At 28.1% G+C, this 27,880-nt stretch overlaps 1 long non-coding RNA gene across 1 annotated transcript; it reads right to left on the minus strand.

The window, feature by feature from the left end:
- Positions 1 to 3,079: 3,079 nt before the first annotated feature.
- Positions 3,080 to 26,883, minus strand: LOC145239947 (uncharacterized). The gene is made up of 2 exons (XR_013862432.1): positions 26,438 to 26,883; positions 3,080 to 6,046 (listed from the first exon to the last, which is right to left on the minus strand). It is a non-coding gene; the product is annotated as an uncharacterized LOC145239947 (long non-coding RNA).
- Between the last annotated feature and the right edge of the window lie 997 nt (positions 26,884 to 27,880).

Here is a 27,880-nt window from a genome sequence, read left to right on the forward strand (position 1 = left end):
ATAATAATAATAATAATAATAATACATTATATAATGTGCATCGTATTAGACTATTTCTCATTCACATAATAATACATTATGTAATTCGTATTAGATTAGACTATTTCTCATCCACATAATAATAATACATTATGTAATGTGCATTGGATTAGCCAGGTTACCTTAACAATTTTGATCTGCCACTATCCATTTTTTGCGTGGATTATAAAGTGTTGTGTCGAAGGTATGTAGTCATTTAATTAGAAGTGGTGCACTGGTGCACTCCAGTGCCTTGGATAGATGTGTTCCTGACATATTGCTACACGGCCTCAGCGACACTTATTATTCTTTAAGAACAAGGAACCCATATTGTCATTAATTATACTATTTGCTATTTTACACAAAACTTTATTTAGCCATTAGATTGAGATTATGCGACCGAGAAGAGCATTATCGCATTACTACACAAACGATGTTTTAAGGAAATGCTGGAATTAAATTCAGGAGACGAGTTTTTAGTATTTAAATACTGGTTTATTAAACAATGTTCATTTATAAAAAAAAATTAAAACAAATTAAAAATTGATGTTATTATTCTTTACATTTGTACGCGTCAATGTTTGAAATATATTTTCTTTTGTATATTCCTACATTTCTGATCCTGTTTACAATTAATTTGCTTTTGTTGATTTTTTAACTATGAACTAAAAATATATCACTTTTAAACTTTTTTAAAACTTGCAAACAGGTTTTTCCCAATCTATAAAAATTACTCTAATTAAATCACCCATAAATATTTTTCAAATGATTTCAACATTTTCATTACTGCATAAAAGTTTTTTATAATTTCTGAAAATATTTGAAGCAACTTTCCATTAATTTAAAGGTTAGTTTACTACTGATGAGAAAAAGAGTTAATTTGTAAATTATAGCTTATAGAACTTGCATTTCTTAATTGAAAAAACAAACAAACTTTCTATTTAAGCTTTGTGCTAAAAGAGAAATGTGTGGTTTATGTAATTTTTTTATAGATAAGAAAACATTTCGAAAGAAAGGAAAGGAATGATAGAGAGCATCGTAAAACATATGTAATTGATGAGTTAATTGCAAACTAAAGGATTCAAATACATTTTCCGCAAACACAATCCAATCTCTACACAAAGTAATCCTGTACTATGATATTTGAATAGATATATACTTTTTTAGATTGAAATAAAACCCTTGAAAATTTAAGAGATACTTGAAAAAGTAACTGTAAACTGAACACATTCAAACAATTAAAATTGATTTTAGTCAAACGTAATTGTGGGACGAACACCTAACGCTTGGCCAGAGCCCAGTGATTCAGTAGGCAACTCTTTACTGAACCAAAAATAACATGTTGTACAAAACAACTATTATGCAGTGATTCAATGGACATGTCTTTACCAAACAAAAAAAATAACATGTTGTATAAAGCAACTATTATGCAATGAAGTAACGAATTCAGCTATGAATAAATAAAAAAACATTGTTCCATCCTAAAAGGCGATGAAATAAAAATTGTTCAAAAATACGCCCCATCCCACGTACACAAAATACGTTTCCGTTATATGAAAAATCGAAATAAAAAAACATTTTAGTAAATCTTTACTATCTGACCCCTAAATGATCAACATGTAATTTTTTAAGGCTTTTATATTTCAACAGTGATTCAATGGATATGTCTTTGCCAAACAAAATATAACATGCTGTGCAAAACAACTATTATGCAGTGAAGTCACGAATTCAATAATTGGCTATGAATAAAAACTAAAAAAATCTTTCCCTCATAAAAATAGATGAAATAAAAATTGTTCATTAAAAATCCGTACACAAAATATGTTTCCGTTATACAAAAGAAAATAGAAAAAACAACATTGTAGCAAATCTTTACTATCTAACCCAGCATAGTTTACCCCTAAATGTACTTTTTTGAGGCTTTTATATTTCAATAGCTTTTAAAATATATGCACCGAGGGAATAAAAAATAATAATTTTTCTTACAATTTTAGTTCCGATAGTGACGAAGGCAAAAGCCCAGTAATATTGAAATTTATGATGAAGCAATGGTTGCCTAATCCTTAACCAAGATGATGTATTTATGCACTAATTTGGAAAGTCTAATGATCTTTCTAAAAATTGTTTCAGTTTTCTTAAAATTATGGTAGCCTTGGCGGTAAGAGAAATTATTTAACATGTACAATACCTGTCGATAGTATGTGAAATTGTTTCATGTATGTATTTTAATTACCCATCCGAGGGTAGGTAAAATTATTTTAAATATTTGTTGGATATTAACCATCCCCACAAAGGAAACATTATTTCATATATATATGGTATAAATTACCTATCCTAGATAAGGTACAATTATTTGATACGTGTAATACCCGTCCTAGGATAGGTAAAATACTCTTTTGCTCGAAAAAGCTAATGATACATAGACATTAAAAATTCCTCTATCCGAAGAGTAACAAATATGTTCAAAATAAATTTCAATTTTCTAATTGTTTATATGGTCCCGAGCAACGCTGGGTAGCCCCTCTAGTAAAAAATAAATATTTTAGAGTAGTAGATCACTTTCCTATATAAATTTAACAAAAAATGAGCACTTACTTCATGACCAGTTATTACTCAACCATGCATGTAATTGGTTGCAGTTTACAATTTTAGCATGTGGTCGAATCACTTGTTATGGACATTGACTCGTGAGAGAAAATATATCTTTATTTGTGAATGATAATTGTTTTTGTCCTCTTCCCAATCACCAAAAACATAAGGCTACTTGTAGTGGAGGTTTTCTTTGCTTAGTGACAAATAACAGAGACCAGAGAGCTGTTACTGTGTTTAAAAGACTGAAGGAGACATCCAAAGTTATTCGAAATCATTAATGTATGCATTAATCGATTTTATAGTCTTTATCTTATGATCATTTCATTCAAACAGAAAATTACGGTGAAAACTAAGGAAGGGAATTTCCAGTTTTTGTGTGGGTTGCATGAAAAGACACAGACCTCACTCAATACAAATTAATTTATAATGGAAGACCTTAACGTAGGTGTAAACATTTTAAAACAAAACGGAAATTGATAGATTTTTATTTACAGAAAAAAGTAATAGATATGTTTATTTACAGAATGTATTGACAAATAATAATAAAAGTAAATTTTTATTTAAAAATATAATAAACTGAAATATAAAAAATGATTAAAAAATATAAACTGAAATATAAAAAATGATTAATATTGAAAGGAAATTATTATATAAACCAAGAAACAAAAATATAAATAATATAACAAATGTTTTTGTAAATGTAAAATGAATTAATATTTAGTTTAAAAAAAAATTATTAAAAATTGGAACAAAAGAAAATCAAACAAATAAAAACAATATTTCTGAATCTGAAATCTCATTTATTTTGGTAGTTAATGTAATTTATTTCAGTGTTTTATGTAATTTATTTTAGTCTTTACTGTAATTTAATCCAGAATGTAAGGAAAACTATTTTAATATTTCATGTAATTTATTTTTGCATTTAATAAAATTATCTGAAACTCTTTTCAATGTTTTATTTTAAAAAATGCTGTAGCTGACTTATTTTCTGATTCTTTCTGACATGCATGACAGACTTGTTCAAGATTCTATTTAAGAACATATTTTCTGATTCTATTTTGAGATGTCCTTTTCTCTTCATTGCAACCTCTATCTCACAGAAGATGTTGCGAGTTTGTCTCTGATGTATCGTTATTTTCATGGAAAGTGTTTGACTGAGCTTCAATCTATGGTCCCCCCTCGCAAAACTTTCACAACACTCGTCTAGCTGTAAACACTATCAATAATTCCCCCATTCTTTATGTGCCTAAACCTAAATGTAGATTCCATGAACAAAGCTTCTTTCTTAGAACTGCACGCCTGTGGAATTGTCTTCCGTTTTCCTGCTTTCCGGCTGACTACAATATGGTTGTCTTCAAGTCTAACGTAAATAAGTTCTTGATGAGCTGTTCCATATAAGTTATCAAATTTAACAAATTTTCATTACTAATGATTATTATATTGTCCAATTTCTACTGTACACTCTTTAACCCTTATCCTTGAGTGGCCTCTTGGCCTTGATAATGAGTTGATACCTATGAAAAAAAAAAAGAAAAAGTCCAATGTGAACAAGTTCTAATTGAATCGTCCCCCTAAGTAATCCAAGTTTCAAAATTCCCACTGTTTACTATGCTATAATCACAATGACTAATGTATACCTATTAACCCTTATCCTCGAGTGGCATCTGGGCCTTGATAAGTGGTGACACCCTTGTAAAAAAAAAAAAAAAAAAAAAAAAAACATGTACGACAGTCTTGTTCCAAATGTTATTGTAAAATATACGTCATAGCAGACTTGTCCAAAATGCTTGGCCAGGTTTGTGATGGAATTTGTTCTTCTTGCTATTATTTTATTTAGATTTTTAAGTTTGGAGTTTTAGAGATCACAGGATATTGTCCAACGAAAGAAACCCATACTTCCTGCTCCTCCGGGCAGTTACGGCATAGAGAGACACTGGTTTCAGTGTTATTATTACAGTGTAAGCATTTTCCTCATTTTAGTGTCAAGTCTGTTTTTCTTATTTTGTGAATAGTCGACATGGCTAGTTGGATAATTGCAGTGATCTTTGTTTACATATAAGTATATATATTCTTTCTTTACATATACACATCGATTCTCTGTTAAATTCTTTTTCATCTTGTCATGAAAAATTGAATAATTCTTGACAATGCCAATACATATGTATTTTTCATCATTTCATTTTCTATTTCTTCCCAATATGAGTTCTAAAGTAATGTAAGTTTCGCACTAAATTTTTTATAGAACATTCACGCACTTTACCAGAATGTAGCTTTTCCCAAGTGTGTGTTTTTATGTCTCATTAACATTGATTTTTAGAAAAATGAAAACTATCACACTTCACAGGAAGGTGGCTTTCCTTAGTGTGAGTTTTCATATGTTTCACTAAATTTGTTTTTTCAGAAAAAGAATTTCCACATACTTCACAGGAATGTGGCTTTTCCCCAGAGTGAATTCTCATATGCCTTAATAACCTTGATTTTTGAGCACAAGAATATTCACACACTTCACAAGCATATGGCTTTTCCCCAGTGTGAGTTCTCATATGTGTCACTAAATTTGATTTTGCAGAACAAGAATAATCACACACTTCACAAGAATATGGTTTTTCCTTAGTGTGAGTTCTCATATGTATCAATAACTGTGATTTTTGAGAGCAAGTATATTCACATACTTCACAAGAATATGGTTTTTCCCCTGTGTGAGTTCTTATATGAGTCCATAAATTTCCTTTTTGAGAAAATACATATCCACATACTTCACAAGAATATGGCTTTTCCCCAGTATGGGTTCTCACATGTTTCATTAAATTTGATTTTGCAGAACAAGAATATTCACACAATTCACAAAAATATGCATGCATTTTAAAAGAATTCGGGGCTTTTCTACTTTGTTCTGTCATGTTTCACTAAAATTGATCTTCGAAAAAGTATCAACGTATATTTGTTAGTGCAACTGCCCATGTAATTGTATAAACGATATTTATTAGTGCAACTTTCCATGTAATTTCCAAATCCATGTAGAAAAAAGTATCAACGTATATTTGTTAGTGCAACTGCCGAAGTAATTGTATAAATGATATTTATTAGTGCAACTTTCCATGTAATTTCCAAAGCCACGTAGAAAAAAGTATCAACGTATATTTGTTAGTGCAACTGTCCATGTAATTGTATAAACGATATTTATTAGTGCAACTTTCCATGTAATTTCCAAAGCCACGTAGAAAAAAGTATCAACATATATTTGTTAGTGCAACTTTCCATGTAATTTCCAAATCCACATACTTTCTGCAATTTGCGATTCTATCTCTTCATATGGGTTGATTTATTTGCACAAATTATTTTCGAAATATGTGATATTTTCACCACTACTTCACATAATTCAATAAAATAAATTATGAGCAAGTATATTTTATTGAAAGCGTTTAAACAGGAACATCTGTAAATAAAAACAAATGAAATAATATTTTAGTATTTTTCATTCTCTCAATTTGAATTAGAATAATTTGATGTAAAATCATGAGATACATCACAATAAGAAAAATACAAGGATTTCTTATGATATAATTCAAAGATAAGTATATCGAACATTTAAAAAAATTTCTATCATGGTGAGAATATATATATATATATATATATATATATATATATACATACAAACATGGATACCCAGAATTGTCCCGGTGGACAGGAAATTCGGTTTGGAGAGAGATGCTATACAAAAGATATTGAGCAACGTCCAGAATGGAAGAATTTGAAAAAAAATGAATCAAAACAGCTTTTGTTTCAATAAAAAAAATAGGAAGACTTGAATCTGAAATTGAAAGAGAAAAAATGGAAACAGGTACGTGTCAAACAGTTTTACCCATCGGACCACGACTGACCCTGAAAAACATAAACGTGTATGTTCCTTGCAAAAATTGCATTGTGACCCCATTTACAAAAAATGGTTCAGATGACCATCACAGAATTCATTTTTTTAATTATCAGATATTATACGCCCAGTGGATCGCTTTTGAGGATGGTACCTGTTCCGACCCAGTCCAATGTGGCTGACAAAAATATTTAGCAAACATACGAACCAACACACAAACCAACTTTTGAGATTTATAACAGTTGGCGCATCGGAGAAATAAGTAGAAACTGATTTCTAAAAATATCGATGTCGGTTATAATGATTGAAAAGAAATTAAATATATTATCAATATAAACCAACTTTAAGTAACAATCTTTAATTGAACACTTAAAGCAATTCTCTCGCTACAATTAACATACAACTATTTAGTAAAATTGATTTTCCTTAATGTAATATGCAAATGACGTTACCGCTTAAGTGTATATTTTTCAAGAATCATAATATGTATAGAAATAAATGCGATAGAAAAGTAATGAACCTTTTCTATATATTAATCAAATTGTGAACAAACATACAAACAAAAAACAGACAGACAAGCAGGAATACGAATTTATATATATATATATATATATATATATATATATATATATATATATATATAGATAGATAGATAGATAGATAGATAAATGTGTTCTATGTTTACTTGAATCATACTACATAGTGAATTCTAAAGAGAAATTTTAAAATAAAATTTTGATGTTATAGAAAGTTGTCTACATAGAGATAAATTCCTATAATCACGCCTAAGACCTGATTAAACTACATGTTTAAAAAATTAAGGATGAGGTTAAGAGTAAAATGTAAGTGTTGTAAGAGAAAGTTAAGTTTAATACAAAAATTTTTGGATGGTGCAGTAAATAAATAGGTCATTAATTAACATATAAAAATATAAAAAATAAACTAATTATTATGTAAATAAGGTAAATAGAATTGAATTTCAATTTAATAATTGGAAATAAACAAACACATGAAAAATTACAATAAAAAATCAAATATTAAGTAATTGCAAAATATAAAGATGAACGGATTATTATGAATTAAAGACTATAACAGAATATAAGCTGGAAGAAAACTCAGTGTGAAATTGAACTTAGACAGATATAAAGAGAATATTAGAACTGCCAGTCTAAAATAAAGAAATAAAGTAAAAAAGATTATTAAATACAAAGTCAAATGTTGAAGTAAGAATACTTAGGAATTTTAATAAAATTATGATCGATTATGAATAAACTTGAGTTTTCTCCTCTACACCGTAAGGAGTTTCTGAATTAAAGGATTAAAAATATCTATATAAATTGAAAACATTGATTTCAAATTTTAATTGTTTACATAACCAGAATCATGTGAAGTTAATAATAATAATTAATATTATTTTAATAAACTTTTATCTTAAAAAATAACATGTGTTGGAAAGAATCAACAAATATATCGTAACACATGAATAAAATTTATATAAAACTAATGCTAATTAAGCTAAAAATAATTAAGAGAATAAAATTTAAGGGAGTGGCTTAGGATTTGGGGAATAAATTTAGTACAAAAATTGTTGAAGTATCATATAAAAACAAAGAAATACGAAAATGTATCACTCGTTTCAAATGCAATCGAAAAAAAAAACAAGCAGAAAATAAAATACAATCATGTGAAAGAGTTGAGTTCAACTGATCGATCCCTCAAAATATGCTTTATGGTGTCTAAATGATTTTAAATGATATAATAAATTTGTTAAATACTTATAAAACAATTGTAGCACATAATAGCTATAGCTATTTTTGGTATATTTTTAAATATATTAAAATTTGTCCAAATAATTATCAAACACTTATAGCTCATAATTGCTATAATTATTTTTGAAATATTTTAAATATGTTAAAATTTGTCCAAATAATTATCAAACACTTATAGCTCATAATTGCTATAGTTATTTTTGAAATGTTTTAAATATGTTAAAATTTGTCCAAATAATTATCAAACACTTATAGCTCATAATTGTATAGTTATTTTTGGTATATTTTTAAATGTTAAAATTTGTCCAAATAATTATCAAACAATTATAGCTCATAATTGCTATAGTTATTTTTGGTATATTTTTAAATATGTTAAAATTTGTCCAAATAATTATCAAACACTTATAGCTCATAATTGCTATAGTTATTTTTGAAATATTTTAAATATGTTAAAATTTGACCAAATAATTATCAAACACTTATAGCTCATAATTGCTATAGCTATTTTTGAAATATTTTAAATATGTTAAAATTTGTCCAAATAATCATAATTGGTATAGTTATTTTTGAAATGTTTTAAATATGTTAAAATTTGACCAAATAATTATCAAACACTTATAGCTCATAATTGCTATAGCTATTTTTGAAATATTTTAAATATGTTAAAATTTGTCCAAATAATTATCAAACAATTATAGCTCATAATTGCTATAGCTATTTTTGAAATATTTTAAATATGTTAAAATGTGTCCAAATAATTATCAAACACTTATAGCTCATAATTGTATAGTTATTTTTGGTATATTTTTAAATATGTTAAAATTTGTCCAAATAATTATCAAACACTTATAGCTCATAATTGCTATAGTTATTTTTGGTATATTTTTAAATAAGTTAAAATTTGTCCAAATAATTATCAAACACTTATAGCTCATAATTGCTATAGTTATTTTTGAAATATTTTAAATATGTTAAAATTTGACCAAATAATTATCAAACACTTATAGCTCATAATTGCTATAGCTATTTTTGAAATATTTTAAATATGTTAAAATTTGTCCAAATAATCATAATTGGTATAGTTATTTTTGAAATATTTTAAATATGTTAAAATTTGACCAAATAATTATCAAACACTTATAGCTCATAATTGCTATAGCTATTTTTGAAATATTTTAAATATGTTAAAATTTGTCCAAATAATTATCAAACAATTATAGCTCATAATTGCTATAGCTATTTTTGAAATATTTTAAATATGTTAAAATGTGTCCAAATAATTATCAAACACTTATAGCTCATAATTGTATAGTTATTTTTGGTATATTTTTAAATATGTTAAAATTTGTCCAAATAATTATCAAACACTTATAGCTCATAATTGCTATAGTTATTTTTGGTATATTTTTAAATATGTTAAAATGTGTCCAAATAATTATCAAACACTTATAGCTCATAATTGCTATAGTTATTTTTGAAATATTTTAAATATGTTAAAATTTGACCAAATAATTATCAAACACTTATAGCTCATAATTGCTATAGCTATTTTTGAAATATTTTAAATATGTTAAAATTTGTCCAAATAATCATAATTGGTATAGTTATTTTTGAAATATTTTAAATATGTTAAAATTTGACCAAATAATTATCAAACACTTATAGCTCATAATTGCTATAGCTATTTTTGAAATATTTTAAATATGTTAAAATTTGTCCAAATAATCATAATTGGTATAGTTATTTTTGAAATATTTTAAATATGTTAAAATTTGTCCAAATAATTATCAAACAATTATAGCTCATAATTGCTATAGCTATTTTTGAAATATTTTAAATATGTTAAAATGTGTCCAAATAATTATCAAACACTTATAGCTCATAATTGCTATAGTTATTTTTGAAATGTTTTAAATATGTTAAAATTTGTCCAAATAATTATCAAACACTTATAGCTCATAATTGCTATAGCTATTTTTGAAATATTTTAAATATGTCAAAATTTGTCCAAATAATTATCAAACACTTATAGCTCATAATTGCTATAGTTATTTTTGAAATATTTTAAATATGTTAAAATTTGTCCAAATAATCATAATTGGTATAGTTATTTTTGAAATATTTTAAATATGTTAAAATGTGTCCAAATAATTATCAAACAATTGTTTTCATTTCATATTTTGTTACTTTGATTTTGCAAAAAATATTATATATAGTTTTGGAAGGTTTTAACCTTTAAAACTATATAAAAATGTCATTTGATTTTTATAATTCATTAGAAAACTATTTAACAAGCAAGTCATTAAAAAACCTGCAATCGATGTATCAACTTGCTTTTTTCGACTTCACAATAGTCTGAATGTTAGTTCAGGATTATCAGTTTTCTACCATGAATAAATAAATAAATAAATATATATATATATATATATATATATATATATATATATATATATATATGAGAGAGATAAAATTGTTGGCCTCGACTAAGACCACAGGTGAGTTGTTACTTGATGATGCCTTTTAAGAGTGAAACAGTACATTTACTGTAGCGATTTAATAGTAATTTTCTTTATATAAATTGAATATATATATATATACTAGCAGGGGTGCCCGGCGTTGCTCGGGTGTTTAGAGGTGTATGCTGTGCAAAAAAAGCAAAAAAACAAAAAAAATGGTTAATTTTTTTAAAACTTTGACCCCTATTATGACCCCTTAAAATTTATTGTTTCGGGCTCAAATCACTTTATTAAGTTAGATCCATGTTCAAGGAACCTATATCTAAAATTTCAAGTGTCTAGACCCAAAATTGTCGGAGGAGTTTGGTAGAGTTCTTAAAGGTCAAATCGTTGAAATTTGACCCCTTAACAGCCAAATTTCTGGCTGACACCCGTCACATCGATTTTCCCAAATCTCAGTACCCGGTATTTCAAATTTCGAGTCTATAGACTAAAAATTGACAGAGTTATTGCGTAGGGAAATGTACACAGACAGACAGACACACAGACAGACAGACACGTTCACTTATATATATATATATATATATATATATAGATAGAGAGAGAGAGAGAGAGAGAGAAAGAGAGAGAAAGAAAGACAGAAATAGGGTGCCTAGAGATCACCTGTGAATTTAATATCTCTTTGCCACTTTCTTCTTTGGAAGAAGCCAGTAGACCCACCTATGCTTAATGTAAACACACAACAATGGCAAACGAGCAGGAAGGTCTGATATTGTCTATGACTGAATGAGGATCAATGACTGTTCAAAACTTTTATTTTAACTGAATTTGATAAAATCGCCCATTTTTAACCAAATCGAATGATTGCTCTCTAATCAGGAATCCACTGCAATACTGTCTTTAGCTTTTTATTTTGGAGATTACGGACTGTAGAAATTAAGTTTTTATCTTTACATATCGGTACAAATAAAATTTTAATTTACTAATTACCAAATACAAGAATAAATACTTTGAGGACATTAAAAACGCTGCTTTAACGAATGTGAGCTTTCTCAACCTTCTAGAATTACTAAAGCCCGTGAGCATACTACATGTCTAAAAAGACTGCATCAGCATACTCTTCGTATTGTTACCATATCTGGACTGGTGCAGCCTCTATAACTAATTTTTTCTATGTTCAAAATCTAATATGTCCCGTGTAATATGTCCTGTACCTACATTTAAGCTTCACTCTTACTCCAATCGCTACATTGCTGCATCCATATACCTGCTTTACAAGTAATTTGATGGAATTAAAGTACTTGTACCTACGATTCTATACGTGAACTTCTTTCTCTGGGGCTTCAGACTATTAGGCAGATTAGATTCTGTAGAGCCTTCTTATAGTCAAGAAAAGGGAGTAAATTGTCTCTTAAGATTTTTCAACATCAGAGAAGTAACATCAAAATGTAAATAAAATTGAATATAAGATTGTCAACAGGAAATATAAATCAGCCTTAAACTTTCAAATGAGAAGATGCGTCAGCAGAACTAAATTTTAAATGACCTTTGAAAGTCATTTTTCATTTCCTGTCGCTAACCTGGATATTTAAATAATTTTTTTTTAATTATCCTAATCTTTTAGATTGTAAAGAGTTAATTAAAATTTGCGCTTGTCTTTAACATCACTTAAATTCTAATGTTACTTCTTTCCAATGAACGTTAGTTGAAAGAAGATTTTTTCAAAAACTAAATCGAAACTTTTTTATTAGCTATTTCTAAGATGTACTTAATATTTAAGAAAATGGTATAATTCAAAAAGCAGAAATAAAGTAGAACATGACAAATATTACTAATTGCATTGTGACCTATTTTATTTGTTGAAAACTGAAAAAAAAACCCTGAAAGGAATTACACTACTTTTTTTTCACCAAGCAAAGGGCAAACAACCTGCATTTCTCAGTATGTATTACATAAAATAGATTATGAATCTAAGACATGTACATTGTAGTGAAACAGTTCTGAGATGCTGCAATAAATTTTGCATGTCGTGTATATAGTATTAGTTGGGATAATATTAAGTCATAAAATTAGCAGTGGAGAACGAGTTGCACAGTAGATAGACAAGTTCTTTTTATAGGGTGTTACTATATAGCTGTAAGGGTTTGTATTACTGTACACATAGATTCGAAAAAGTTGACAAAAAACAAATATATAACAAATAAATGTTATCAAAGGTAAGATAAGTTACTTTTCTTCCAAACTGGGTATATGTTTCGTGTTTTTATTCAATGCAACATGTTTATTCAGCTCGAAAAGCATGCAGTGTTTACCGATGTATTGGAAAATTCAAGATGGCGCCCGACTTTCTCTTTAACACGGTAAGTTTGGGAAAAGGTGTTATAAATAATAAACTAGACAAAATACTATTAAAAACCCACCGAATATATGTCAACCTATGTCACGGTAACATATATTGAGCGAGTTTCTAACAGTATTTTGTCTAGTTTTATATTTATAGCACCTTTTCCCAAACTTACCGTGTTAAAGAGAGAGTCGGCTGCCATTTTCAATTTTCCAACACGTCGGTAAACACAGTATGTTTTTCGAGCTAAATGAACATGTTACATTAAATAAAAACACTGAAAACATATCCAGTTAGGTAGAAAAGTAACTTATCTTACCTTTGATAACATTTCTTTGTTATATATTTGTTTTTTGACAACTTTTTCGAATCTGTGTGTACAGTAATACAAATCCTAGCTGTAATTATTCAGCGAATCTTGAATAGCGATATTTTCATTAATTATTTTATTTACTGTTTGCACAATAAAATCTTCTTGATTACTAAATTAAGCGTATACAAATAAGGACTTTCTATGCTTTTTATATCATGTCTTAAAGAACTGTTGAAATTAAACTTACACGACGTGTTTTTGTGTGTGGAACTGCAAATTGAAAAAAACTTTTAAATTGATATATTGTTAGATATTATGCAGCATACGCCTGTGGCGATAAAGTTAGCCTATGTGGATCTTACCAAGTATTGTCATTTTTATATTAGTTGGGATAATATTGTCATAAAATTAGCAGTGGAGTACGAGTTGCACAGTAGATAGACAAGTTCTTTTTATAGGGTGTTACCATATAGCTGTAATTATTCAGCGAATCTTGAATAACGATATTGTCATTAATTATTTTATTTACTGTTTGCACAATAAAATCTTCTTGATTATTAAATTAAGCGTATACAATGAAGGACTTTCTACACTTTTTATATCATGTCTTAAAGAACTGTTGAAATATGCCAAAATTAAACTTACACGAAGTGTTTTTGTTTGTGGAACTGCAAATTGAAGAAAACTTTTAAATTGATATATTGTTAGATATTATGTAGCATACGCCTGTGGCGATAAAGTTAGCTTATGTGGATCTTACCAAGTATTGTCATTTTTCAGCAGTCAATATTTATTTTGCATGGGAATAAAGAAGTGCACGTTGGCATAGTATAACGTCATAAAATTTGTAGTGACGAACAGGTTGTGAAAAGGATAGACAAGTATCTTGGATAAGTTTTTTAATATTTGTGGATTGTGTAACAATTTACCTGTTGATTATCATTTTGAAATAGAGTGATGGGGAGATACCGGATGAGTTAGACTTTACAGAACAATTTGTTAGAAATAAATTACAAGTTCAATCTTAAAAATAAATATTTCCTTCAATATAATTTGCAAAGTAAAATAAAAGTATAATATATAAATAAAATAAAATGACATACCAATTTGTCATTTATGTTAATGTTTTTGAATAAATAAAAAGACATTTTATTGGTTCAAATTAATAGCTCTCATTTGCGCTTGTATAAATTAAGTGGAGTTTTTTGTCTATTTTAAATATTCTTACAAAAAAAGTACAAAAAAACTAATTCTAAACCTTTTTTACAAATGAAGATCCAGATTAAAAAAACTGTTTCGAAAGACAAGAAAAGACAAGACCAAAGGTAAGTGTTGATTTAATTGTATTTTATGTGAATATATATATATATATATATATATATATATATATATATATATATATATATATACTTGTACTTTTTTGTAGAAAAAGAAATCCCATACAGTGCTCTATTATTAGGGAAAAAACTTTTCTCGAAATAAGAGCAATATATTTTTTGTATAATATATACAGGAATTTACATTTATATCGGTAGTCGGTACCGACGGTTTCAAGCCCGATAGTTGAGGACTGCTCTTAATGTCTGCATCAGGCTCTCTTCAGCCGACTCTCATCTGCACATTAAGAGCAGTCCTCAACTACCGGGCTTGAAACCGTCGGTACCGACTACCGATATAAATGTAAATTCCTGTATATATTATACAATATATATATATATATATATATATATATATATATATATATATATATATATATATGGACTCTCCCATTGATTTCAAGGTATGAGGTTCCACCACAACAACTAAGTTGCTCGGAAATGCACACAAATGATTTTTTTTATAGTGGTGAGAGCTTTGTGTAGAACCAACCACTCTTTTTGGTATTACTGCTGACCTCCGTTGGGGCAGATAACTTCCACAGGACAGAGTATTCAGTAGACCGCAGGTTTTTACATCAGAGTTTTCTCTCCTAGATGCATGTCTTAATGAAGGCTGGGAGCGCATTTTTCCCAGTGAATTAATGTGCCTCCAGATACCTACTTGGAAATTTCTACAACTTGGTGCAGTATGTACAGTGCCTAATCTTCTTATATATATATATATATATATATATATATATATATATATATATATATATATATATATTAAACAAAGTAATCATATATATATGATTACATTGTTTAATCACATAAATATAGGTAAATATAACTTTATTTGTAAATTTGCAGTATTTACTTCAACAGTGCTCATTACATGGGTAGAGCTAGGTAGTAAGTTATGAAAATATATATGTCAATTAAGCTACACAGAATATTCCACCTGTCCTCGTGAGAATTTGTCTGGCTGACGAATTCTCACTAGAATGAAACGCGGAATATTCTATGTAGCTTACTTGCCATATATATTTTCATAACTTACTATATATATATATATATATATATATATATATATATATATATATATATATATAGTATTATTTGTAGTATTGCAAACGTTACTGGGTTTATATAATTCAGTAATCATTCATATTCCAATAAATTTTAAACCAAAAAGAGATGACTTAAACTGTAAGCTACAAAATTATCATATTTCATAATTGAGCATTCAATATATTGTTTTAACAAAAACCAAAAAACAAAAACAAAATTCTTTGCAAGGATGCGATATAGGTAAAAGATTTTCACTGATTTTCTTTTCCTTATAAGGGAAATTTCCATAATGTTTTATTGTTAAAGTGTTTTCTATTCAATAAGTCTGAAGAAAGGCTGTTCTTGTCAAATTTTTCAAACGACATAATGTTTGAATTTGTCCAAATAGTCTTGAAACAATGGTAACTAACGATGAAATACACTATTTGTTGCTATCAATCCATTCTTTGAAGTCTTCGGTTTTGTGAAAACATCATATATATATATATATATATATATATATATATATATATATATATATATATATATATATAATTGCTTTAAATATAGGTAATAGGTACTTGGTTAAGAGTTCCTTTTCCTTACGAAAGTGTTCCAAAAATGTAGTGTTGAACTTTAAGCTATTCTTATTCAAAACAATTTTCCTAATATATTTGGAAAGATGGTTTAATTTAAAGTTCATTATGAAAGAAAAATGTAATTTCCTAATTGAATAAGTTGCCTAATGCAAGTTTTATATATATATATATATATACATATATATATATATATATATATATATATTGCGTACACACATATGTTCATATATTAAGACGTGCTATTATTATATAAATTTAATTCATTAAATTAATATATATAATAATGGATTTAAATGAAGAAATAATTTCGAACAAAGTTCTCACTAAGCTTTATGGGGAAAATGAGGCTGGCGAATAGGACTACCCATAAAAGAAAAAAAAGATGTATTTAAATTATTTAAAACAAAGGCATGAAATACTAAAACACCTTCAGCTATACCTATTACTTAAATATTACATGATAGAAAACCACCTTTCTTTGCTTGTGGCACATTTAATGGAATGGAGAAAAACAAATTTGTCTTTCATAATTTTTAACTCAATTTAATGTTATTGATTAAAAAAACATTTATCTGAATCTGCTAAGCTATCATATTTAATTGAATATTTAACTGTTTATGATTTAAAGTAAGTCATTTGTCCTTAACTGATTCAAATTATTAGCTGGCTGTAAATTTATCATAAAAAGAATTTTTGAAATTATTATCCAGAATTCTTAAATGTTGGATATTATTTGTCTGAAATAAATGAGTTGCAACAATTAATTTTCTTAAAGAAGGTTCTACAGGAAATATTTTATTTAGCCACATTAAAATGACTAATCTACTTAGAATATTTGTAACAGAACTAATGAATAAAATTCATAATAAGTATCGTAGTCTATAGCAAATATTTTACAGCAATAACATGGTTTTGAAAACCTTAATTAGAGGTTTATCTAGCCGAAAATATATAAAGGTTAAAAAACTTTCCAGTGGCAATAATAATAACCATGGATTCGAAAAAGCAAAACGTAAAGTATATACCATACAAAACTTGGAAGTTGTAGCATTTAGTAAATGTACAAATGCTGTGTAAACTATGTGATTCAGAAGGACAGACAAGTGAAAGTGTGAAATCTATCCTAATTATGAAGCAAAATTTGATAAATTCTTTAAATTATGCTTATGTACCAAATGTGTTGAGTCAGGTAACAATGAATCGGAATGTAATGGGAACACAGGCAAGTTTACATATTTCTGTCTCTTATATAAAATAGAGAATATAACTCGTTTATATAAAAACAATGTTCAAACCAACTTATGTTATACTTTAAGAAATCTAGGCATATGTAATTTGCTAACAACAATGATTTCAATAAAGACAAAGAAAAGTTAGATGCCTTATTGGTTGTGGTAACCAAAGATCTTTTATTGCAAAGGAAGCTGCTCAAGATGATGAATTGTATTCGTTAGAATGAGAAGTGCATACTTCTTGGAACAAAATAAAAAAATAAAACAAATGTCTACAGGAAGTTATTATCCTCATGTATCAAATGTGTTGGGTCAGCTCACAATGAATCAGAATGTAATGGAAACAAAGGCAAGTTAACATATTCCTGTCTCTTATGTAAAACAGAGCATATATCTCCTTTATGTAAAAAAAAAAGTAGTTCGAAATCAAGCAGTGTTATAACCAACTTATGTTTTAAGGAATCTAGACCTATGTAATTTGCTATCAACAATGACTTTGGAATTAAAAAAAGGTAAAAGACAAAGAAAAGAAAATGAGTTATTGGTTATAGTTGACAAAGATTTTTTATTTAAAAAAAAGTTGCTCAAGATTTATGTCAAAATAATGATGAATCGTATTCATTACAATGAGAACTACATACTTTTATAGAACAACATAATAAAAAATTTAAACAAATGTCTACAAGTATTAAATTAAAGGATAGATTAGGTTTTGTTCCTTTATTGGTAGATAGAAAATATGAGGATAAACTATGAAATACTTTAAATAAATACATTAATGATTAAATTAAAAATGTAAATTTGGTTGATAGTTCATATAATTTAAATAAAGCCCATGAAAAAATTGAGTTGGATATGCTAAAGAGTATAGACATAATACAATAGTTTTAATTCTTCATAAATAAGATTAATGGTGGATTTACCTTCATAATAAACAAAGGTAAGTGTTGATTAATTCTACTTTATTGGAGTACCTGAATATATATATATATATATATATATATATATATATATATATATATATATATATATATAATTGCTTCAAATATGTGCAAAAATTGGCTTGGCTAAGTTCCTTTTTCTCATGAAAATATTAAAAACATAATTACTAAACTTTAAGTTATTCTTATTTAAAATAATTATTTAACAAATTCTAGCCGACCAATCAACCCTAATCTGATATAGACAGAAAGTTCATCAAGTGGTCTTTTATGTCCCATCAACACTTGTTTAGATTTTGTATTAATACCATTTCCCTTTCACCTAATAATCAGACAGTATCTTATCAACACTTGTTTAGATTTTGTATTAATACCATTTCCCTTTCACCTAATAATCAGACAGTATCTTATCAACACTTGTTTAGATTTTGTATTAATACCATTTCCCTTTCACCTAATAATCAGACAGTATCTTATCAACACTTGTTTAGATTTTGTATTAATACCATTTCCCTTTCACCTAATAATCAGACAGTATCTTATCAACACTTGTTTAGATTTTGTATTAATACCATTTCCCTTTCACCTAATAATCAGACAGTATCTTATCAACACTTGTTTAGATTTTGTATTAATACCATTTCCCTTTCACCTAATAATCAGACAGTATCTTATCAACACTTGTTTAGATTTTGTATTAATACCATTTCCCTTTCACCTAATAATCAGACAGTATCTTATCAACACTTGTTTAGATTTTGTATTAATACCATTTCCCTTTCACCTAATAATCAGACAGTATCTTATCAACACTTGTTTAGATTTTGTATTAATACCATTTCCCTTTCACCTAATAATCAGACAGTATCTTATCAACACTTGTTTAGATTTTGTATTAATACCATTTCCCTTTCACCTAATAATCAGACAGTATCTTATCAACACTTGTTTAGATTTTGTATTAATACCATTTCCCTTTCACCTAATAATCAGACAGTATCTTATCAACACTTGTTTAGATTTTGTATTAATACCATTTCCCTTTCACCTAATAATCAGACAGTATCTTATCAACACTTGTTTAGATTTTGTATTAATACCATTTCCCTTTCACCTAATAATCAGACAGTATCTTATCAACACTTGTTTAGATTTTGTATTAATACCATTTCCCTTTCACCTAATAATCAGACAGTATCTTATCAACACTTGTTTAGATTTTGTATTAATACCATTTCCCTTTCACCTAATAATCAGACAGTATCTTATCAACACTTGTTTAGATTTTGTATTAATACCATTTCCCTTTCACCTAATAATCAGACAGTATCTTATCAACACTTGTTTAGATTTTGTATTAATACCATTTCCCTTTCACCTAATAATCAGACAGTATCTTATCAACACTTGTTTAGATTTTGTATTAATACCATTTCCCTTTCACCTAATAATCAGACAGTATCTTATCAACACTTGTTTAGATTTTGTATTAATACCATTTCCCTTTCACCTAATAATCAGACAGTATCTTATCAACACTTGTTTAGATTTTGTATTAATACCATTTCCCTTTCACCTAATAATCAGACAGTATCTTATCAACACTTGTTTAGATTTTGTATTAATACCATTTCCCTTTCACCTAATAATCAGACAGTATCTTATCAACACTTGTTTAGATTTTGTATTAATACCATTTCCCTTTCACCTAATAATCAGACAGTATCTTATCAACACTTGTTTAGATTTTGTATTAATACCATTTCCCTTTCACCTAATAATCAGACAGTATCTTATCAACACTTGTTTAGATTTTGTATTAATACCATTTCCCTTTCACCTAATAATCAGACAGTATCTTATCAACACTTGTTTAGATTTTGTATTAATACCATTTCCCTTTCACCTAATAATCAGACAGTATCTTATCAACACTTGTTTAGATTTTGTATTAATACCATTTCCCTTTCACCTAATAATCAGACAGTATCTTATCAACACTTGTTTAGATTTTGTATTAATACCATTTCCCTTTCACCTAATAATCAGACAGTATCTTATCAACACTTGTTTAGATTTTGTATTAATACCATTTCCCTTTCACCTAATAATCAGACAGTATCTTATCAACACTTGTTTAGATTTTGTATTAATACCATTTCCCTTTCACCTAATAATCAGACAGTATCTTATCAACACTTGTTTAGATTTTGTATTAATACCATTTCCCTTTCACCTAATAATCAGACAGTATCTTATCAACACTTGTTTAGATTTTGTATTAATACCATTTCCCTTTCACCTAATAATCAGACAGTATCTTATCAACACTTGTTTAGATTTTGTATTAATACCATTTCCCTTTCACCTAATAATCAGACAGTATCTTATCAACACTTGTTTAGATTTTGTATTAATACCATTTCCCTTTCACCTAATAATCAGACAGTATCTTATCAACACTTGTTTAGATTTTGTATTAATACCATCTCCCTTTCACCTAATAATCAGACAGTATCTTATCAACACTTGTTTAGATTTTGTATTAATACCATTTCCCTTTCACCTAATAATCAGACAGTATCTTATCAACACTTGTTTAGATTTTGTATTAATACCATTTCCCTTTCACCTAATAATCAGACAGTATCTTATCAACACTTGTTTAGATTTTGTATTAATACCATTTCCCTTTCACCTAATAATCAGACAGTATCTTATCAACACTTGTTTAGATTTTGTATTAATACCATTTCCCTTTCACCTAATAATCAGACAGTATCTTATCAACACTTGTTTAGATTTTGTATTAATACCATTTCCCTTTCACCTAATAATCAGACAGTATCTTATCAACACTTGTTTAGATTTTGTATTAATACCATTTCCCTTTCACCTAATAATCAGGCAGTATGTTATCAACACTTGTTTAGATTTTGTATTAATACCATTTCCCTTTCACCTAATAATCAGGCAGTATCTTATCAACACTTGTTTAGATTTTGTATTAATACCATTTCCCTTTCACCTAATAATCAGGCAGTATCTTATCAACACTTGTTTAGATTTTGTATTAATACCATTTCCCTTTCACCTAATAATCAGACAGTATCTTATCAACACTTGTTTAGATTTTGTATTAATACCATTTCCCTTTCACCTAATAATCAGACAGTATCTTATCAACACTTGTTTAGATTTTGTATTAATACCATTTCCCTTTCACCTAATAATCAGACAGTATCTTATCAACACTTGTTTAGATTTTGTATTAATACCATTTCCCTTTCACCTAATAATCAGACAGTATCTTATCAACACTTGTTTAGATTTTGTATTAATACCATCTCCCTTTCACCTAATAATCAGACAGTATCTTATCAACACTTGTTTAGATTTTGTATTAATACCATTTCCCTTTCACCTAATAATCAGACAGTATCTTATCAACACTTGTTTAGATTTTGTATTAATACCATTTCCCTTTCACCTAATAATCAGACAGTATCTTATCAACACTTGTTTAGATTTTGTATTAATACCATTTCCCTTTCACCTAATAATCAGACAGTATCTTATCAACACTTGTTTAGATTTTGTATTAATACCATTTCCCTTTCACCTAATAATCAGACAGTATCTTATCAACACTTGTTTAGATTTTGTATTAATACCATTTCCCTTTCACCTAATAATCAGACAGTATCTTATCAACACTTGTTTAGATTTTGTATTAATACCATTTCCCTTTCACCTAATAATCAGGCAGTATCTTATCAACACTTGTTTAGATTTTGTATTAATACCATTTCCCTTTCACCTAATAATCAGGCAGTATCTTATCAACACTTGTTTAGATTTTGTATTAATACCATTTCCCTTTCACCTAATAATCAGACAGTATCTTATCAACACTTGTTTAGATTTTGTATTAATACCATTTCCCTTTCACCTAATAATCAGACAGTATCTTATCAACACTTGTTTAGATTTTGTATTAATACCATTTCCCTTTCACCTAATAATCAGACAGTATCTTATCAACACTTGTTTAGATTTTGTATTAATACCATTTCCCTTTCACCTAATAATCAGACAGTATCTTATCAACACTTGTTTAGATTTTGTATTAATACCATTTCCCTTTCACCTAATAATCAGACAGTATCTTATCAACACTTGTTTAGATTTTGTATTAATACCATTTCCCTTTCACCTAATAATCAGACAGTATCTTATCAACACTTGTTTAGATTTTGTATTAATACCATTTCCCTTTCACCTAATAATCAGACAGTATCTTATCAACACTTGTTTAGATTTTGTATTAATACCATTTCCCTTTCACCTAATAATCAGACAGTATCTTATCAACACTTGTTTAGATTTTGTATTAATACCATTTCCCTTTCACCTAATAATCAGACAGTATCTTATCAACACTTGTTTAGATTTTGTATTAAAAATATTTTCCCACCATGGAATACTCATACAGTATTTTTATGTGCCTGTACTTCCCTGCTACTATCCATTTTTGTATATTTTATAAACTGCAGCACAAGTTGTTCAGAGGGGAGACTAATTCATTACCTAAATATATATATATATTATATATTATATATATGGTACTCATGCAGAGAGTGATCCGTGCTGAAATAATAACCTTATCATTTAAAAAGTCATTCTTAAAATGGGGAGGGGAGGGTGTTTTGTACCGATTCTGTACTTAAACCTTACAGTTGAATAAAAAAAACATATCATAAAACTTTAATTCAACTTGGAAATATGATTTAAAACATAACGCGGATCACTCTCTGCATTAGCACCATATATATATATATATATGTGCAAAAATTTGACTTGACTAAGTCCCTTTTTCTTATGAAAATGTTAAAAACATAATTCCTAAACTTTAAGTTATTCTTATTTAAAATAATTATTTAACAAATTCTATCTGATCCATCAACCCTAATCTCATATAGACAGGAAGTTTCATCAACTTGATGTTTTGTGTCCTTTCACTGAATAATCAGACAGTATGTTATCAACACTTGTTTTGACTTTGTATTAAGAATCTTTCCTGTTCGTGGAATAATCATACAGTATTATTAAATGGTTATGCTTCCCTGTTAGGTGAGAATTCTATTTGATATATTTACATCACAGTTCTGAAACGCCACTATCCATTTTATGTGTGTTTTATGAAGTGCAACACAAGTTGTTCAGAGGAGAGACTAATTCATTTGAAAGCGGTATTACGATATTGCCAGATTACTTCAGTGACACTGTCATTATTCAACAATCTCTTACGATACACATTCTCATTATCTTTTTTACTATTTGATTTTATAATGACTTGTAACTCAATAAAAAAAAACGTGTTGCTTTGGGATGTATTTCGATATTTACCTACCACTTTATAAACAATTCTCATTCAAATCGGTCCTGGATATGACCTTAAACTATATCCGATGGTGAGACCCCAGCTTGTGGGCTTTGGGGAGTGTGGAGCCACCCTTTAATTGCCATTGCTCCCAGGTCCACTCTGACCCAGATTGGTAGTACCTGTTAGGGTCCCAACTATGGGTTAAATAGAAACCAACTTGAAAAAAAATATATATTCTATTAAAAAATTGTTCTTTAAAATCACTGGATTCGGCATTAAATAACCTGAAAAGGGTTGATATGCCGTAAAAAAAACAACCAACCAACCAACCAACCAACCAATCTCATTCAAATCAAACAAGATGTAAGTTTATAGTATATATTAGGAGAGGGCATACAAGATGGCAGCATAAGTGAGTTGTGCAACAACGTTCACATCACCTTTAAATTTCTGCATGTTATATAGTCAGAGAAATATGAGAATAGTAAGAAAAGATAGAATTTTTTCCATGACCAAATAGTGATAAAGAAGACCTGTAATTAATATTTTTTCAAGTTTGGCTGCGGAGATTCAGAAGTTCCAAACATTTTTAAAATGCGTAGCACAGTGTAGTATATGTTCTGATACTACACTTAACCTTTTCTATCTTCGGTCAGTAAAGAAATCCTTCTTGACTGAGGCTAGTTTTAGTTTTGTTCCTATCAAGCATGCCCATTTTTGGACGCTGGATTTTCCCCACATTAAAAAACGACCTTGTGTCTAACACTGCTGTCCTGAGGAGGTATATAAAGAATTTTTCATTTAATTAAGATCAATGATATTAAAACCTTTATTAACCAATTTATACATATATATTGCAATTCATTGATTCAATTTTTGCAAAAGTTGAATGTATGCACACACAAAATTGCATATTGTTTTCGTGCCTGAGTGCATTCAATTTTTTGCACATACAAAAATTGAATGCACACACATACAAAAACAAACATGATGACCAGGGAAAACAATAAGCCATATATTGGACAATATCATGGCCCTCATATTTATAAATGAAATTTTCTTTATACTTATGTATAAGAGTTGGTTGGTTGGTTGTTTTTGTTTTTACGGCATATCAACCCTTTTCAGGTTATTTAATGCCGAATCCGGTGATTTTGAAGAAAACTTTTTTAATAGAATATATTTGTTTTTTGCAAGTCAGGTTCTATTTAACCCATAGTTGGGACTCTAATAGGTACTACCACTCTGTGACAGAGTGGACCTGGGAGCAATGGCAATTAAAGGGTGGCTCCACACTCCCCAGACCCTGCAAGCTGGGGCCTCACCATTGGATATAGTTTAAGGTCATATCCAGGACCCCGATTGAGGGACTTTTACCCTCTGCAGGGGGGCAGTCGGTGTATTCTAATGCCCCACCGACAGGGCCTATGTATAAGAGTGCATGTTTTTGTTGGGTGATTCCAACACGGTTGAAACTGAGCACCTCTTATAAATATTGATTTTTTTGATAATTCATAAGAAATAGACAGAAAAGGTAATAAAAAAATACATGATTTATTTGTGTTAACAGCCTTAAAACTATCAGGAAATAATATTTAACGGTGAGAATATTTGCCATGCCAAATCTTTTGGAAATTTAAATTTAAAGATGCTTACACCTATGTCTTGTTGACCAGTGTGGCCAGTAAGTGGGTGCTCATTTCAAATTAAATTAATGCATTATTTTTTATTATTATTATTATTATTATTATTATTATTATTATTATTATTATTATTATTTCTTTCTATATTATCTTTAAATTCCATTGTAACGTATTAGCCCCAAAAAGTAGATTTTGACTTCTTTTTAGGAGGTAAAACTACCCTGAGTTAGTCCGTAAAAATACCATTCCTTCTTTGCGGATATTTATTATACTTTCTCAGAAATCATCACTTGACTTAAACAAACACATTTTGGACAAAAATACAAATGTTAGATCGAATAATATAATTTATGGGATTTTTTTTTAATCGGAAATTCAAACTTTTTTTTTATTCACATGACGTCTGCTATAAAACATAGCGAAATCATTTTTTTTTTATTGGATTGCAATAAAAATAAACTTATTTTTCATGTTTAAGATTATTTTAAAAGTTACTGAATAGAACGTTTGGTACTTATACAGAGAGTGATCCGTGCTGAAATAATAACATTATTTAAAAAGCCATTCTTAACATGGGGAAGGGAGGGTGTTTTGTACCTATCCTCTGTACTTTAACCTTACGATTGAATAATAAAAAAAAACATATGATAAAACTTTAATTAAATTTCGAAATACGATTTTTAAAAAATAGCGCGGATCACTCTCTGCATTACCACCAAGAAAAAAAGGGTACGAATTCGTTTTTTCTAAAACTTAATTTTATGTTTAAGATTATTTTTTAATTATATTGGATAGAATTGTTTAAAAGAGTTTTTAAAAACACAAAACACACACACACACACACAAACCCCAAAAAAACTCTTACCTTTCATTTCAGGTATTCAATGTGAAATTAAATAAATACATAATAAAGCGGGATGAATTCCTTTTCTTTCGTGTACAAAAACAAACAGCACATTTGTTTTGTTTGTTAAGATTTCTTTAGTAAATCGATATAACTTTTCTTTTGTGTGTCCAATTCATTAAGAAATAAAATCTATGAAAATATAAAAGAATCAAAATTTAAAGATGGAAAACGCGATTTAAACGTGAACTTATTTAAAAAGAAAATCAACTGCTAAAGGACAAGGTCATCGTAACACGGTATAATCATTATTTCGTTCCTCGTGTAAAAATGTCCGCTAAGTAGGTAAGTGTGCCGAATTATTTTTTATATAAAGTTGAGATATATTTATCAATGCTTGAGGCTTGTTGGAATTTATTTTGTTAATTTACATTTTTTTTTTTTTTTCAATTTTTAAAGGTGCTAATGCAGAAAGTGATCCGCGCTATTTTTTAAAATCGTATTTCCAGGTTTAATTAAAGTTATATATATATATATATATATATATATATATATATATATATATATATATATATATATATATATATATATATATATTGGTTCAGTTGTAAGGTTAAACTACAGAGTAGGTAAAAAAATACCCTCCCCTCCCATGTTAAGAATGGCTTTTTAAATAATAACCTTATTATTTCAGCCGGATCACTCTCTGCATGAGGACCTTTTTAAAATATAAAAAATATGAAGATATGAAAATCATTTTTTTTTAACTGAACTTTTCATTATTATTTATAATCAAACTATTGTAAACATTCAAGGGTCAAAAATCCATCTATGAGAAAATAAAGCTGTGTACGCATTATAAATGTTTCTTTTCTGTGTCTTATGTTATACATTAGTACATTAGGGGTCATTTCGAGTTAAAAGTTTATTTACTGCACTCATCTGGACTAGAGAAAATCATGATTTTAATGTGTATGTCTCGTCTAAATAACTAACGATAATTCTCTGATATGGCCGACCAGACGGGTGATTAAAAAGTCAGATCGAGCGTACCGCGTACCGGAAAACGAAATGAGACTAACGAAATGAGACCTCATTTGATCTCATTTCGTTTTCCGGTACGCTCGATCTGACTTTTTGATCACCCGTCTTGTCGGCCATATCAGAGAATTATCGTTAGTTATTTAGACGAGACAATGTCTCGTCTAAATCATGATTTAAATGTGTATGTCTCGTCGAGACATACACATTTAAATCATGATTTTCTCTAGTCCAGATGAGTGCAGTAAATAAACTTTTAACTCGAAATGACCCCTAATGTACTAATGTATAATATAAGACACAGAAAAGAAACATTTATAATGCAGCGTACACAGCTTTATTTTCTCGTAGAACCACCGACCGCTTTCAATGGATTTTACCCACTCAAGATGAAAACAGTTGTCCGAATAATGCAAATAAATT

The sequence above is a fragment of the Euprymna scolopes genome, chromosome 19, assembly GCF_053919585.1.
Source record: "Euprymna scolopes isolate OS-2025 chromosome 19, ASM5391958v1, whole genome shotgun sequence".
In the NCBI taxonomy this organism is placed as follows: domain Eukaryota; kingdom Metazoa; phylum Mollusca; class Cephalopoda; order Sepiida; family Sepiolidae; genus Euprymna; species Euprymna scolopes.